This window comes from Neopsephotus bourkii, unplaced genomic scaffold (genome assembly GCF_033783945.1).
Source record: "Neopsephotus bourkii isolate Nb327-2 ecotype Australia unplaced genomic scaffold, CSIRO-AGI_Nbou_v1 NB_1624, whole genome shotgun sequence".
Lineage (NCBI taxonomy): Eukaryota > Metazoa > Chordata > Aves > Psittaciformes > Psittacidae > Neopsephotus > Neopsephotus bourkii.
The window spans coordinates 6,538,768-6,557,030 of record NW_026902099.1 but is presented as its reverse complement, the minus strand read 5'-3'; the positions used below and the strand labels follow the sequence as shown (position 1 = coordinate 6,557,030).

The 18,263-nt window shown below is 41.0% G+C and overlaps 1 long non-coding RNA gene across 1 annotated transcript; it reads right to left on the bottom strand.

Annotated features, from left to right (window-relative positions):
- Nucleotides 1–3,144: 3,144 nt before the first annotated feature.
- LOC133222852 (uncharacterized) lies at nt 3,145–18,259 on the bottom strand. Its single transcript, XR_009728393.1, has 3 exons — nt 17,961–18,259; nt 9,935–10,013; nt 3,145–3,742 (listed from the first exon to the last, which is right to left on the bottom strand). It is a non-coding gene; the product is annotated as an uncharacterized LOC133222852 (long non-coding RNA).
- Between the last annotated feature and the right edge of the window lie 4 nt (nt 18,260–18,263).

Here is an 18,263-nt window from a genome sequence, read left to right as displayed (position 1 = left end):
CCTCCTAGGGAATTATGCCACAGGGGTCTTGAGACCTTGATAGGGTGCCTCTTCCATGCTAGAACATTCCTAAAATGAATCAGAAGGCATTCATTACAAGCAAAACCAAGTTTTGAAGCAGTTTGTTTAGCTTTTGTGTTTACCTAAACACAAAAGATGACTAAAAAGGATCTAAATGAGCATATTATCTAAGTTGTTAAAGCTTTTGATAAGCTATTAAGCATTCAGATAGCCAATAAATAGTCTATGTGATTTGATGTTTAAGAATATTTATTGGTGTAATGTAGGAGAATAACCTTAAATGTTCTTTCACCTAGCCAAAAGATTAACAAAGTCAGCTAAAAATCTGCATGTATCTTGCTAATAATTGAAACCATGTACAATTTTCAGTACATCTAGTCTTTTAGCAGAGGCAACCAAGGTTATTGAAATGTAGCTCTGGCTGTGAATGAGAACAGGACATAAGGAAAACTGCTCTGACGTTACTACCTGCTGATCACTCTCCTAGGCTCTTCTATAAGTCACTTTGAAATGGAAAAATCTTATACTAATTCTGAATTTCAGGTTATATGGAACTGGTTTGAGCAGTTTTGTGGTATTGACATGTTGTACCACATTTCCTGCTGGCTTTATGTTGACAAAGGTATCTTCTCTTTTTGCTTCCATCCTAGCAAACAACAGATGTTTGAAGCTGGCACTGACTTGCAGTCATACCATGAAGTATCTGTACAATTCATGGCCTTGTTCTTTCATCTAGATCTAATCAGGCAAAACCCATCTGCATGTGTAGCCATTTAGGAGGTACAGATCCAAGTGGCAGCAAGGTTAAGTTAGTGTTTCAAATTAAATCAGAAATTCTGATCTGGTGCAGGCAGCCCTTGTCCCAGTCATCTTAACTTACTCAGCACTAAACTATTTTCCTCCCATTAGCCTCGAGGCAGCCTGAAAGGTAATGCTGCACCATTGTGCTCATTTCTGCTACTTGATCTTACAGACAAGGATTTTTCTTTATCACTCATCCAGTTCCAGATGTCTGGATGTTGTTCTTAATCCCAGACTGGGTCTTTGCTGCAAATCAGTTTGACAGCCAACTGCAAAACAGATTTGCCCTGGCATAATTTGGGTAAAATGATGGTTAAACTCAGCAAGAATATTGTTAAACACTGTACAGATTGAATTGCATATTCATTTTAATAATATTCTGTATTGAAATGGATGTACTTAAGGCTCCTAAGTACGCTTAATGAGTCAGATTAATAGTTAGGAGTTTGTTTGTATTACTCTCATTTTCATGTAGGGGATTTAAGAGTAACTGCCTACCTGAGTTCTGGTACTTTCAGTTATGACATTATTTTATGTTTATAATGAATAATTTATTCACTACTGTCCTTGTTTTGAGAATAGTGGAACAAATTACAGACCTCTTGTATCTTTCTGCATATACTTTCACCTTGTGGTCGACTGGTAGAAGTGTGGGGTATGTAATGTTCTGAAAATTACATAATTACATTTAAATCTATTTATCAAACCCTAACCTGATGAATCAACATAGAATTTTCTATTGGGCTCCCACTTAATTTAGGATTTTCTGAACAAGCCTGTCTTAAAAAAAAAAACCAAACAAACATATTACAAAATACATATTCAGAGGTATTGTGGCTTTCCTCTGCTATGTGAACTTAGCCAGTGGGGTTGCTTACTCAGATAACTTTTCATGGACTGGTATACCCTATGAACTCCCTACAGTAAATGAAGTCTCAGCTACATGTGAATTGCTCAGTATTTAGAAATGAGATATTAAGTGCTGTTACAGACTTCTGTTCTTCCGATGCTTGGGGAATTTGTGTATGTGTTTTGCCTACAAACATGTTTTGAGAGAGTGGGAGAGAAAAAATACATCATAAGCTAGAACAGCTGATAATCACCTATTAATATATGTGTCAGAAGATTTGGATTCAAGTTCTTTCCTTGTTTTGACAGAAGTGTCAAATCATCATCCTATCAAAAAAAAAAAAGATGTTTCAGATGCTTATTCAAACGAGATTTGTAGTTCAGCCCATGCCTCTCTCTGAAAGAAAGATAAGCCTCCCAAAACAGAAACTCAGTATTCCGCTATTCCAAGGGTAGTAAAACTGTGTCTTCATGATGGCAATGAATCTATTTTCTGCTAGTATTCTGGGTCATTTTAGAAAGCTCTTCCTGAAATCTGTGTTTCTGTAAGGATTCTCTCTCAGCAGACAAGGAAGATGATGTTGAAATCTTCTGAGACTGGCTGCAGTTACATCTTAGATGTGTCTGTGGAAAAGGTGGCTCTCTCTTTAACTCTCACCGGATGTGGCTGTTGAAGACTTGAGCACTGATTCTCTGAAGAATTTGTGTAGATCTGGAGCAGCTCTGCAGCTTCCTGCTGCATGGGGACTTTGCTCTTCAGCATAGAGGAGCCTGACCTTTTTCCAAATCTTCAGGCACAGGTCATTGAAATGATCACAGTACTGAAGGTGAAGGCTTTCCTAGTCATCACTGATTCTGCCAGAGCCATCTGTGTTAAGCACATTGAACGCTGGCTTGTATCTCCAAGAAAGTGGGAGGAAGGATTGCAGATGAGCAGTTAGTGAAAAGTCTGTAGTTTAAAAGCTGGATTTCTGAAATGAAAACTACTACATGCCTCTGCTTCCAGGAAAATCACTATTAGAAATCAACACAGACTTAACTGGCATTCAGTTAAGGCAACATGAATACAAATGATTTACTTGTAACTCCTTGGAGAGAAGAAGTGGGTGTTTCTATAGGTAGTAAAATCCTTTTCTCCACTTTCTGAGTATACTGGTTTTATTTTAATAATAGACATTTTCTCACCCTTTTTAGTATTCTGCATTGTGATTTATTATATTATAAATATAAAAAAGGATCTAATTCTATTAAAGTTAGAAAACGCTTTGGTTGTATTTTAAATGAATACAGGGTTAAAGAATATGTGCAATTTACAGTGTGGTCCTGCCTTTATCTAAGTGATTATTAGAGTTTCTGATCGGTAAAATGAAATATCACCACTTTGTATCACATGTATCATGGTCTTGATAGAATATAGACTTCTGTAGCAGTGACTTGCTTACACAGCAGCATAAAGCAGATGGAGAAAATTGAGTATGGCTGTTCTTATCTCTACAAATAAGATGTGTACACTGAAGAGCAGCAGCCCCAAACCCATCCTGCTTCATTAGGCAGCTGAAGGAAACATAGGAAAAATTACAGTCACATTATCAGGTTTACAAAAGTTCTCTAAAATACATAGCTGTTAAAAGTAGACCAATACATCTGACTTGCGTAAAGTTATGAAGCAAGTCCAGGCAATGTTTGTTTGTCTCCTAAGACAAAGTCTTTGTTACCACAGAAAAGACAGATTCTGGGGCTTGCCTTGCCTTCGTTTGCCATGCTAAATCTCCCAAGGCCATTCAGCTCCTGGGCCTTTACTTTCATTAGCACATTTGTCTGGGACACCAACATGCTGAATGTTTTGGGAAGCAGAACTGGAAAAAAAAAAGGAAACAAAAATGCAACAACTGTGCTATGCACATAGGCCATACCCACACCTGCTGGGGAACTGGGCTTCACAAGGGATGCAGTACAGTCCCACTGAGAGCTAGTAAAATCCTTCCAGTCACTTTGACACGCAAACTTCCATCCAAGAGAAGTGCAGGACTCTTAAAACTCAGTTTTGATTCATGAGATAACTAACACACATCTGTAAAGGAAAACAAAAGCTTGAAATGTAAAATTTAGTTCCACAGTTTAACTCTTATTCCTAAAACTTATGTTGATCAGGTCCAAGTGGGGTTTTGTAGTTGGTTTTGGTTGGTTATTTTTAACTTTCAGAATGCTTGCTCTAGGACTTGGATTGATCCATAAGGAATCTGGTCCATAAGGAATACTTAAATTCAAAGAGCAGTACAGAAAATGTGCTACCTTTCTGAATTTTAGCCAGTTGTTTGATGTATAACATTGGCAGTTCAAGGCTCCTGCTAAATTTTTAAGCCGTTTGGAAAATAAATTAGAGACTCCAGTAGGACTTCTCTGATTTACACCAGCTGGGAATTTGACCCTGAGTCTTTTAGAACAGTGTAATAGCCCATCAATAAGAAAACATTTCAGTCGGTATGTGAAAAGTAGCACTCCTCTGCCAGTTCATTCCCTGGCTTTCCTGGTGGAATGTTTGCGAAGAAAATTGTCACAACATTTTTAGTGGCTGCTGAGGTAGCAGTTACAGGTTCTGCTCAAAGCAGCTGCTATAGCTTCACGTATTTTTGGGGACAAAGAGGTAGGAGCCTGGATGTATGTATAAGGGGAAGAAATGGGAATACAGACATATGGGACTTGTATGCTGGGATCATTCTCTCAGCAGATGGGTAGGGAAAGGCAAATGACTGACTGTCAACATGGAGCCAAAGGAAGGAGCCTGATTGTGTCAAACTGATATCCCACATGTCATCCTGGGAACCACTATTAGTCAAAACAGGTCTTACAACAACAGTGTGCCTAAAAGTAGCACCAGCTCTCTGATTCTAACCAGATTCCTAAATATGCATAGGAAGAAGGGCGGTCCAGAAAAGGATGACCTGCATATGATGTTGAGGTATTGATGCTCAGTGTGTTGGCCAAGTATATAACAGATAGCAAAAGTCAAATACCAAACCTGAACAAGTGCTCAGCACAAGTCTGGACAACGTCTGCCCCCACTGAGGGTCCACAGCATTATTCGAGGTGTTGACAATAATCTTCTGAGTAACAGCTTCAAGGGCATTTATAACATTTGCTGCAAATGGTAATAGCATTTGCGCATTTGCTTCTGCTGCCTGTAGTCCTAACATTTTATCTTGCTGACTTGATGGATTAGGTGCGTGATTGCATGGTATTTTTGGGGTGAAACAGAATGTTTAAGGCCAAAGAGAAGACCTAAAATAATCTTAGGCCTAATTTTCTACTTTTCCACAGTGTTTGCATATATGTGGCAGCTGGTAAACTGCTCCTATCAGACAGCCCAAAGCTGATATAGTAACACAGTGTCATGGTTTAAGCCCAGCCGGTAACTCAGAACCATGCATCCACTCGCTCACTTCCCACCACTTCCTTCCCCCTGCTCCCGGAGGGATGGGGAGGAGAATCGAAAGAATGCAACTCCCATGGGTTGAGATAAGAGCAGTCCAGTAACTAAGGTATAACACAAACCACTACTGCTACCACCAGTAATAATAATGGTAAGGGAAATAACAAGGGAAGAGAATACAACTGCTCACCACCCGCTGATCAATACCCAGCCTGACTTCCGGGTAACTGCCCCCAGTTTATATAGTGGGCATGACGTGCTGAGGTATGGAATACCTCTTTGGTCAGGTGTCCTGTCTCTGCTTTCTCCTGGTTTCTTGTACCCCTCCTCCCTGTCAGAGCATGAGACTCAGAAAGTCCTTGGTCGGAGTAAACATTACTGAGCAGTAACTAAAAACATTGGTGTTATCAGCGCTGTTCCCAGGCTGAAAGTCAAAAACACAGCACTGCACCAGCTACTAAGAAGGAAAAAAATGACTGCTACTGCTGAACCCAGGACACACAATAATGTTGTTCATCTGTTCTTGCTAATATTTTTTTTTAGTCACATGAAGAATGGATGGAAAAGGACATTGAAAAGATGGCACATTGGCATCTCCCCATCTTGGATTCCTACCTCTCAGCAGCTTGGCTTGTGCAGCATGTCTGCTGTTCTTGGCTGGGTCTGAAGCAGCAGGCACAAAAATGGCCCAGGTGGAATTAGCTATGTTTAAGCTTATTTCTGTATCAGCAGAAATTGGAAGCTGATATATAACTCCAAAAGAGCATCAAATCTCTGTCAAATCCACTCCCACACTAAGCTCACATCCCATTTCCCTGAAATTAAACCTTCACTCAGAGAAATCAGCTCCAGGTGGATGAATTTCCTAGAATGTACATTCATTAGTTACTACTGGCATAGCACAGTGAAGGTGGAGAGCATTACACAATCAACTAATAATGTCACTAATATGTGCTATTATTAAGGCTATTAAAATAGAATTGGCATTGTAGAAAATATGGTGTCATTAAATACGTATTAGGGCTTTATAATGAACTATCAGCATGACTGGTTCCATGCAGTCTTGGCAGGCAATTTTAGAGGAACACATTCGCTTCCCAGCTTTGTAGTGCCAGGACTGTAATCTGGTGGGATTTGAAGGCAAGAGAGCAAGGGCATCGTGTGAAGCCAGGCCTCAGGCATAGTGCTGCAAGGAGGCTGTGCTCTCTGGGGCTGCCTGCACCCTTGGCTGCTTGCACTGTGGTCTGTCTGCACCCTGAGCTGCGGCACTGCCACCCTCCACATGCCAGTGAGCTCCGGGACAGGGAAAGGAATGGCCGTCACGTGCACTTGAGCTGTGTCCAGATGGAGTGTCTGAACAGTGCAAAGCTCTGGAGAAAAGAGGAAGGTAAGGATGAGATGTGACTGCTGGGACCCAGTCTGCTCTGCAGTGGGTTGAAACACTGGCAGGTGAGTGGCTGGGGTACTTGGTGGTTGCCATCAGATAACTCCTTGTCTGGTTTATTGGCAGCTAGCTTTGCTAGTTCCCACACAATTACCATTGCTTTTCTATACTTGGAGGATTTCCTCCAGTGCTGGCTGGCAGAATATGGAGTACAGAAGAAATAATAGTTTTCATTTCTGAAGGAGAGCATTTGGCTGGGGTTAGTTTGCAAATGGGCTTCTCCAAGCATGCCCACTTTTTCTGGTTGAAAATTTTGTCTGGCATTTCCATTCATGTTCATGGCTACAGATGGGATCAGATAAGTGACATTTGAACACTGAATATAACCATTTGAAGAAATGGCATGTCTGTTTTGTACATGCTACAGATTCAGTGTACCTCAGACACAGCAGATGTTCCCTGCAGATCAGCCATAACACTTCTGCCACAGAAAGCCAGCACTTCCCAGAAGGTGCTGGACCACTGCTCAAGCCACGCTTGGTTTAATCTATGTCGTGTGGAGCAATGATTGAAAACTGATAAAGCTTAATATATAAAACTCATAGAGCTTAATGCCTGTTGCTTTTAATAGTTAACGGCTTTTAAGTCTCTCACATAATGATTCAAATAAACAGATGTTCTTTTATAGCCTGTCCAGCCCGTGAATCTTGAAATGCTATACAAGGGCCATAACCATTTTACAACAGTCAAATTGTAGTCCAGAAAGACAGTCTTGCATCTAGCCGATGGCTGAGCCAAGAACAGAACAAGTGCCTCTGGACCCCAGATGAGGTGCTACCCAAAAAGACAAAGGATGAAGAGGATCCCACCTTACCAGAAAATATGCAACTGTACATAGAATCATAGAATCATAGAATAGTTAGGGTTGGAAAGGACCTTAAGATCATCTAGTTCCAACCCCCATGCCGTGGAGAGGGACACCTCACACTAAGCCATGTCACCCAAGGCTCTGTCCAACCTGGCCTTGAACACCGCCTGCAAAAGACATCCCCAAGCACAGCACAGGGAGGGCCCAATAGCAAATGGTCCTTTCTTTGCCTCAGAAATCTATAACATTTCCTCTGGGGTCTTTCTCATGATTTTTTTCAGTGCTTGAGGTTAAAAGCATTGGCACAGTTCTTGTCAAGTCAGTGTAGTTATGGCAGCGTATATCTGTTGAACTCCTGATGTGATCTGTTCTCAGAAATGCAGCTAAACATGAAGAATGATACCAGACCTATGGTCTATCTCTACTGGGACCTATGGTCTATATCTTCCATTCATTCAAATAAATGAGCAAAACAAAAATCACAGTCAGAATTGCATAAAAAGAACTAACACTGTGAACTGCAATCGGCAGGGTTTGTCAGTTTGCCAAGTAAAGCTCTGAGCAGTTTAACTGTCTTAACTGGTTTAGTTAAACTACTTCATATCCTTTCTTGGATGCTTTTTAACTGATAATGGTAGCTTTAATTCACCAGTGCTGCTCCTGTACAGCCCACGCTGCAGTGGTGGAAACAAAGCCTCCCTTGGTACTCACATTCAGGCGTATGGTACTACTGGGAGAAAAGCTGTGAACCTCCCATGTGTGGTTAGTGTTTATTTAGTTCACAGTATTAAAGCCTGAGGTATAGGTATATAAGCACTGTGAGAACTGTCTTGTCTACTTGCTGAAAATGTTATTGCATATACAGAACTCAACATAAAGGAACCACATTCTATGAAAAGGCATTTCATTACGTTGCCACCAAACCTATGAAATAGAAACCTTCTTTAGCTGTAGCAGATTAGCTTTATTCACATGGTTTGCCTACTTCTTGAACACAATGCAGTACCTGAATTAAAATCTTTAGATTTTTATGCTCTCTATCTTTTTAGGGCTAGGTTAATGAATAATACCCACAATTTTACTTGGTTATCTGAGTGACCTGATCTCTCTGCCCAGATCAATCAAATTCTCTCAAGCAAGCTTCAAGGCAAGTGTTAATGGAGAAAAATGTAAAATTTGCCTTTTAGAATTTTTCTCTCAAATAAAATGTGCTGTTTCCTCAAGAGGTTCTTTCAAGAAAACTTGCTCATTAAAATATTAATTGGAAACAGGCAGAAAAGGGGCACGAACAAAGTCACATATCTGTTGAATTCTGCCTAGAGGAATGTGATTATCTAGTTTCTCAAATAGACTGTAACACTGATTGTAGCACTGATTTCATTGCATTGAAAAACACGGCAAGATAACCTTCCTAATCTTCTCTTTGCTCAGCAGAAGGTCTGGTGGTGTAGAAATGAGCAAATAAAGTGAGAGCTACGACTTTTTTGTATTATTTCCTGGGAAAAGACCACTTCAAAAATAAGGAAAACCTTTCTGGTAATTGAAAACAGAAGAGTGACATCACCTTTACTTATTCCAGACTTCACTATCGAGTGTATATTTTTTACACAATACAATCCAAATCTTTTTCCAGGATGACTCAAGAGACAGGAAAAAAAAAAAGATGTTTTCCTGCTGTTTGCCTTGGTAACTGTGCATCCCATTGCTGGCTTCCGGGGCTCCATGTTCTGAATGGTTCCGAGTCCCTTCCTGTGCTGTGAGCAGGAGCCTGGGCAGCTGGTGAAACAGAACAGCAACAGGAACAACAAACCAAACTCCTCCATATGATTAGCCTGGCCATGCAAGGAGAGGGAATCAGAAATCCAGCCCATTTATACTGGCAGAAGTTATGCTGCTTCTCTCCTGCTCAGGAGCAAAGGACCCCATTCCTGGGTCTGCAGCAGCATACTGGTGTATGGGCAGAGCCTTTGTAGATGTGCTAGAGCTGCCTAAGCTGTAGTATTGCTTGCTGGTGAGCTGTGTCTAGTTTGACTAGGAAGGCCTGGTGCTCTAGTTCAGGAGTCCAGTGAAAAGTACAAACACACTCACTGCAAGCCTCTGTCCGTTGCACTTCTGACTCATGATGATGTTTCAGAAGCGTGCAGATTTTCCAGTGGTGGGTTTCATTCTATTGACATCTCTGATCAGGAACTTCAGTTTTTACATAGCACGGGGTGCTTCCGTCTGCGTACTGAGAGCCTTCACCCCTCCTGATGTCAAACACTGGAGGAGGTTGGGATTGCTTTGTTTGCCGTGCCAAGGAATACATGCTGTAACAAGTGAACGTGGGCATAACTGGTGTGCCATAAACTTCACTCTGTGCCACTTAGGGAAGGACTGGAAGAACTGGATTTCTGCCAGCCAATATAAAGGTAGGGTAGGCTGGGAACAGGCAGTTCTCTCCTGCAGAGCCTTGTAAGCAGCAGATCTCATCAGAACCAGGTAAAAAACCTCTGCATGAATTTGTTTATTTTGGTTTAAGCTTGCTACTGTTTGACCTGGGTCATTCCTGAGCAAAGGGCGGGATTCAAATATATCCCACCTGACCTCCAGCTGCAGTCCCAAAGGGACATGGCACTCCTGTGCATCCTGGGTCATACCTGCCAAGCCCATGGAGATACCTGGAATAGAACAGGGTAGTTATAATGCACTGTACATAGACAGCTAAATCTCAACAAGTGTTTTTACAGCTCTTTGCACTGAGGATTTGGGGGTTTAGTCTGCATAAATTTGCTTTTAGAAAAGAAATGGCTGTGTCCTAGTTCATGGGGACACTCACAAAGATTGTTTTGCTGTGCTTCCTAATACATGTGGACTGGTAGCAACCACACTGAGCTATGATGCTTACACTTAGCATGCAGATGTTACCAACCCCCTAAAAGACTTCTGCTCAGGTATTTCCCAGCACTCCAGGCTGCTACATTCCTTTAGCACGTCAGGCTTTCCCACTAATGTCTCTGCTTCACCCGACCCCTCTTACCAGCTGGCTACGTGGAGACCTATTTCATGGCTACAGTTTGGTGGGATTCTCTGGAAGTCTCATCTATGTGACCAGCTGAGAATGACTTGCCAAGCATCTGTAAAGCATATCTCCTGGATATCTAAGGGAGATACTGATGAACAACATCTCTACTGTATTTTAGTCCACAGCCTGGTATTGTAGGAAATGGATTTGAAAGACCTGTTTGCTGCCTTTGTTTGGGAGTGGAGACTTAAGCCCAGGCCTCCTGCACTTCTGACTAAGCTTGGTGAATCCTTAGGTAATGATGCAAAAAATAAGATCTGCTTTTGGTGAAACATTAGAGTGGAAAAAATAGTGAGCTTTTGTCCCTTGCAGATACAATATGACTGTTTTCGCGGAGCAGTAAGCTAAAGATGAGGGTTCTGGGGCTGAGTGCTAGCTGCTCCAGGAGGGAGGGCCAGCCATGGGTGACCCCAGCACGGGCCTTCCCTTCATCAAAAGGCACAGCCCCTGTAGCCAGGTGCTGGTAATGGGCCCACTGACAGAGCCAGAGGAGATGAGTGATGAGCCAGGTCCAAGGGCTGTCCAGCCCAGTCAAGAGCAGCAGGAGATGGAGCCAGAGATGAGACAACAGTGTGGGCCCAAGGCATCAACCCAGGAAATAGGGCCAGAGATGGGGCTGGAGACAGGCACCCCTCCTGCATTGCTGGGGCAAGGACCAACAGCCCCAGGCTAAGCTGAAATGGGGCTCCAGGGCCACGGGCTGAGCTGGAGGGAGGCCCCAGGGGAGGCTGGGCAGGGACAGAAAGACGATCAGTGCCTTCGGGGGCTGTGGCAGAGAAGTGTTTGAACCCATTGAACAGTCACCAAGACAGCAAAGATAAGGACTCCATGCATGATATTAAGCGTATCCACGACACACAGTCTTTGGACTCTGTGACTTGTAACAACTTAGTGCAGCAAGTAGAAGGCTCAGGTTCCCTAAACTCCCAGTGATGTGCGCTAGCTGGGTGTTTATCTTGAGAAAGGCAGGGCAAAAGAGTTTCTTGAAGCCAACAAATAATACATTTAAAAACAAATCTCTGTAAAGTGAGGGCACTGCAGGCTGTGGAGGAAGTGCTGGATTAAGACATCTTGGAAATGCTCTGGCTTCTGTCTTTACCATCCTTTATGGCCATATGAAAGTCTGTGATTGTTTTTCACCTTCAAAAGGTTTCTTAATTCATCATCTTCATGTGATGTGCTGTAGAAATACTAGCGCCAATTGCTGCTAATACAATTTATTTTTGTGACTGGAATTTACATATTTATTAAAGCATTGTCTGCCTCATTCAACCTTAGGATTGAATAGAGAAAAGACAGGAATATACAGTAATAGAAATATAAGGAAAATGAAAACAGATTTGAGGGATTTTTTTTTAGCAGCAAGCTAAATTAAGCAAAGGTTAGCTCTACCACTCAGATTCTCTGCTGACAAGCTTGGAAAATCCTCCACATCACTTAGCATCTAAAATGCACAATCCACCCCCTTTTTAGCACATTTTAGCACAAAGCTTCTAACTAGCCAGAAAAAAAGAAGCAAGAGCTTTATGGACAGGAATAGCAAGTAACTTAAAATTCACATGGTTCCCTTTGGGAAAAAGATAGTTGACTTCTGTGGGAAGTATCTACTAAAAGCTGTTCTTGGAAGATACTGAGCATCATTTCATAAATATATTGCTCAATCTGTCAAATTTATTTACACGTACACAGACAGGCCTGCTATAAACATTACAGCACTGGTTACTGCTCTTAACAGTGTCAGTGTTGATAACAAGACTGTGTTTGAATTTTATTGTACACAGTAATTCCCACTGGTCTGGCATTGTATATGGGAAAATACGCACTTAACAGACATAAATTTGGGATTCAGTATCAAAAATAACTCTCAGAATCGACACGTGCTCAAGATGTTGCCTTCCTGCTAAATTAATGGCAACAGTAAAGGTAGTGGTATTTCAGAAAGTCACATTCTTCTGTTGGAGAGACACGGGGAAGGAACATAGTGCTGGCAGTTGGACAAATTCTATTGGTGCAAAACGATGGAGCCTGTTAATCTTTGCCAGCTCATGCTAATGGCAATAAAGCAAGTGCTGTCACTTGGAAGTGTTTATCAAAGTACTACAACCATCTTATATGCAATTGAGCTATAAATGAAATAAAACTGGGTTTTGGGCTGTTACTACACCTTCTATTTTTGATGCAAGAGAACATCTTACAGCCTGAGCAGGGCTTGCTGTATCCCTGTTTATCTGCACACTGGGGGGCCACATGTTACGATAAATTTGTGTTTACCATTAGTTCAACTAATAGGTAATATAAAGAAGCAAGATTTTAGAAGTGAGAATGGAAAGGTTTTTTTTTCATAAATCATAGTTTCATCTGTCAAGATACACCTCCATCCTTTTCATAAAGAGATGAGAAACAAAAGGAGAAAAGCACAACAGGTAGGGTAGAAATGCAGGGTTAGGAATTCAGTTGCTTTTCTCCAGGATTAATGCCCTGAAAGGCAAGGCTCTGGCTATGGCATAGCCCCAGCTCAGAGCACCCACCAGCTACAAAGGTGCAAATCCTGTTCCTGCTGCGGGTTGAGGTGTGAGTGCTGTGGGCCAGGTTTGACCTTCAGAGACAGGGCAGCACCAGGACTTCTGAAAGAAACCCACAGGCAAACTCTGGGGGAAAGCAGGAAAATATTTGTAACAACTGTGAGAGATCTTTATTTTCAGCTCCATTTTCCAGCAGTCGTGTCCTCTTATTTCCAAGGGATCCGGCTAATGCAACCCAGGTGCTTCTCTGGCTATCACTTTAAAGACTCCAAAGATTTTTTTCAGTCAGGAAATGAAAAAAATCCTTTTATAGCAGTTTCATTTCAACAAATGATTTTGCCTTCAGCTTTGTAACTTCTAACTAAATATAAAATGAAAATGAAAGTGTCACTTCAAATGGCAAACAAACTTCTTTTCCAAAATCTTTTGATACTGTTGCAACTTTCTCTCCCTTTTCACTGAGATTTTGTGTTGGAGAAAAAGTAAACAATTTCATACATCTCAGATACATGTTTAATTAAAAGTAGTGCCCTTTTTAAATGCAAACCAGTTTTTCTAGCAGCTCTACCTCCTGCACGTCAAATACTAAAGTCAAACTACTCTTTAAAACATTTGCTGGATGTATTCTGCAGAATGCTGGGTATCATTTGTTCATTTCCACATGGGCAAAGGGTGTTTAACTTCTCAAAGCCTGAGACATTTAGAATACAAATAATCAGGCAATGGAGATATTTTTTCTAACATTTAGAGTGCAGACTTTACAATCTGTGTTTAAGAATGTATTTTACCAACTAGTTCCAACTAATTTAAATAGAATTCAGGCTTTGAAATGCTTTAAATACTTAAGTGGCTCTGTGGGCCTAAACTTTACTCTCTCCATTCTAATGGGTATTGATAATGGTGATTCAGGGATTACAACACTGAAAATGGTATGAGAAATACCTTCCAAACTCTAGTAAGAATCACAGCTAGAGAAGAAGGTTGAGGAACAGTCACCTGCAGCTTTCAGTGATCCTTGGCCAAAGCCTAAAGAAAACTAACTTTGAACTCTTAGGAAAAAAAGGAGAGTTTTCTTTCGGCTGTCACAGTCCATGCTCCTTGCAATAATTTCAGGGTTTTTAAACTGGAAATAGAAACAGTAAGAAAATGGCACAAGATAACCTGCTCTGATCCTACCTAAATCAAGAACTGAGAAATTACTGGAAATTGCATTAGAAAACCTCGCCTAGGAAAATTGCCCGGTTCAGAAAACTTCGATGGGTTGCAGTTACAGCTGGACAGCTTTTTTCAAGCTGAACAAAGCTGCTGAATATTCAGGTCTCTGAATTTCCTCTTATTTATGGAAATATTTTTTTAAATATTTATCCTTATGTATGTAAAATCATATTCTATACATTACCCAACCACTGAGGCAATACAGAAGGTCTAGCATGTGAAAAGGACACAAAACCGGGCACTGATTTTTCAGGCTTTGGCTAGAATTGAAGGTTCTTCTTTTTGAGGCTTGAATGCTGTTAGTTTTCTGCACTGCAAAGAGCAAACACATCAAAAAACTTGTCCTCCCAGGGCCACAAGCCAGCTGTTCCCCTCTACCACCACATATAAACTGCAAAACTCAACAAAACACCGCAATCCCCTGCTACTGTTGCATTTGCTACTGCTTCAGCAAAACTGCAAAACTGCAAAACTATTCTTCCCCCTCAGTTTTCTGCTTTACTGCTGCAGGATTTCTCTATATCCCGTATCAGAATGTTATATCCAGCCAAGTTCAATGCTAGACATTCACCCATCGGCCTTGGCTGACATATACCCTGTGAGGTGAGCAGGATAATAAGGCTTTTTCTTGTAACAAAACCTTTGTATGAGTCTGTTCCACATCATCCTGCAGGACTAAGCTAGTTAAGAATATCAACAACAGCTCCAATAGCTAATGGGCTTGTAAGCTGATTTGCATAATGAAAAACCTATATTAACGCTAACTAATTAAATTGGAAAAATGGTGTTTGAAAGAAACTGTATTCTTCTCTTTGGAAAATAGTAAAATATGTGGAAAATTCATATGATCACTTTACTGCCAAAAAGACTGAGTATGAGGCTAAAGGTGGGGGGAAAGATAATATTATTGTATTATAAAACACAGTGATCCAAAAGAAAAATATAGGTCAAATCCTAGGAAAATTTTAGATAGGGTCCAGTAGTACTGTGAATTCTTTGTGTAGAGAGATTTAAACTGTTATTTTCCATAGAGACATGTCAGAGACATGATTGTCAACTATGCAGGGAATTCAGTGTACCCGCATCTGCAGGCTGGATTTTCTGAAGATGGAGGTAGTGCACAGTGAGCGCTGGAGACAGGACAATCAATCCCTTGCAGCAGGACACATGCCAGCTACTCGATACTTGTATTTGAGAGATCTTACACACCAGTGAGCCATCACTTCCCTCCATAAATATAAATCGCACTCTGTTCACCAGTGCACACTAATAGTTGCTATTACTCTTGCAATTGTCCACAAGGGCAAGGATGGAATAATGACAAGATTAGAGGAGGTGTGGAACTGGGAAGGAGGAGTTCAAGCAGGTTTGTAGTGATTCCCTTCAAAATATCTTACACTTTGGGCCCTGAAAACCAGCAAAGAGCAGGGATTTTGGCTGCAGCCCTTTTGCATGTGAATATGTGAGGAAGTGTGGGCTTAACCCTTCTGCCTGCCTGTTCCTCTGAAGGGACAGGAAGGAATGCAGCTACAAGTTAGGTCACACCATATACCCTGGCTACCTCATCTGAGCATCTGGGTCATTAAAACATGGCAGCCAAAAAGGAGAGTGAGTGGCTCTTTGCCTACTGCCCACATTAGTTGTCTCTGAAATTGGTACTCATGGGTCCTGAGTAGCCTCCTCACTGTAATAAAGAAACTTCAAAGAGCATCCTGTCTCCCCACCCAGGAACAGCACTGACTGTTAATGACACCTGAACGTTTGTGGCTTTAGGCATTTTGCTGCCTGACACATCTCATCCTTTACTGACCTAAATTCACATTTTGCAGTTGCTTTAGGGCATTTACGGAAGGCTGACTCCACTTTGAAGATAGAGATGTTATAAATGTCAAACACCCCTATGACTATTTACATGCAAACATACATTGTATCAGTCATTTACATTATAGTGATCAAAATGATAAGGTCAGAATTAAGCAAGAGGTCAGAAGTCAGCATTTGGTGCCTGAAAATAATGTGCCACTGGAAAATGTGACCAACTCTAAGCTGAGCTCAGGTAGAACAACTGATAGAAATCATATATCCTTTCCTTGGCTGTCGGACTCAGAGCTTTCAAAGCTACGATGAAGTTGTTACACACTGCCTTCCTGTGGCTCCTGAAAAGATTTTCACTCCAAGTTTCACCATAAAAATGCATCGCTGCAGACCAGTTGTTCCTGTGGCCCATTTGCAAAGCAACCCCCTCCCTCAGCTCATGGCAATTTGACAGCCCTATTCCACTAAATTCTTTACATTCTCAATCTTCAGGTAACTCAAGAGCCTGGTTCTTCTCATAGCAGAGTCAACGAAAAAAGTACATGAATTTTGATGGCACAGGATCAGATCCTTGGGCAAGGCATTTTAACAGCTTTTTTTCTCAGGATGTTTTTAGAACCAGTAATGAATGCAGTAAATAAATGAATTTGCTTGACCTCCTCAGTCAATATACAGTTATTCTATTTTCTTTGTTCCTTCCTATCAGCAGCCTATAATTGCTTACCATTTGGTTGCCTTTTTTACTCTCCCATCCTATTTCTGATATGCTCTTTAATTCTCCCAGGTAAGGCTGAGTTCTCTTCCTTTCTCCCCTTTATTAAGAAAACTCATGGTATAAGAAGGTGCTGACTCTTTTTAACTTATATTTCCATTCTGCAGGGGGTTGGTTTTACCTTGCATGAACAAATTCAGAGTTATTCACAAATGAAAGCAAGAAAAGATCTACCTGTGCTTGATTTTCCCTTGGAGACAAGAAGAGCCACTGAATAAGTAAATTGTATTTGCTGGGAACCAGAGTACATTTTCTGCATTAGTAGCAGTTCTCAGGAAATTGGCTGTAGTAAATTGTTCAAGTTTCACAGGCCAGTGGGCATAGGGTAACTTAGTGGTAACGATCAGAGAAGGAAAAATCTTTCTCCCTCAAGGAAAGATAGATATTTGGAGAAAAATAATATAAAGGAGTTGTTCAGTGAAAGAGCTGTATAGAGGAACAGCAATGCTGAGAGAGAACAACAAGTCTCAAACTAGCGGCTTCATCTAACAGCAAAAGAATAGCAATTAAGTTTTATGTAGTGGGGGGACATCATCGAGCAGTGTCCCTGCATTTGCAGGGACCCTACCTCAAAAGTATGCTAAGCATTATAAGCAACTTAGATTAAAAGACTATGACCAGGAATTGAAGAGACCACTATATATATTAAAAAAGGATAAAAATGACTGACTACATAGTGATTCCTGGTAAATGAGGACAAAATCATAGACTATAATAAAAATTGCTGGGGATACAAGAAAAGAAAGGATTTCTTTTGTGTGTTGTCAAAGCTTATAAATAAAGACAGCAGATTAAACCTGCAGAAGGAGGGAAAGTCTGATGAATATTAGGTTAAAATGAAAGTTGTAAGATTATCTTGTTCTATGGGAAGTATTTGAAAAGAGTACATGAAGCAGGGGATATACATACTTTTTTAAATAACAGACCAAATGACCTATTAAACTTTATCTCACCTGGAAGATTCTTACAGCTATATTCAGAGAATGAAACGTCATTAACCTCAATATCATTGATACTTTCAATAAAACAAGTTAGTCTGACACCCTGTTCCTGTATTAGAAAAATAGGAAATATTTTATTTAATATGTAAATTATCATTGCCTGAGTTATTTTAGATGTGAACTAAAGGAACTGAAGCATTTTAGGCCATCATAACTCATCCTGCAGTTTTCTAATCCCTGCATGCAGGGACCTTCACTTGCAGCCCTAGCACCATTACGTGCAGAGAGATGCCAGGTTGTTTCATATCATCCATCTGAGTTCTCCCATGTTCCCCTTCTAGAACTGATGGGGAGAATGATGCTCACTGTCAAAGACACTTCAATGTGCTGGGCCAAAGTTAATTACACAGGACTTAGGCTGGTTTATACCTGCTTATGACCCAGTGCATGACAATGCTTGCTGTGTTGGGAAATGAATGGCGACCGCTACCCTACTCACGCATGATGTAACCATTAACTCAAGGGCAGTCACAGAGAAAGCTATAAAGGAAGTAAAATCAGTAGAGCATGGACACTGTTTG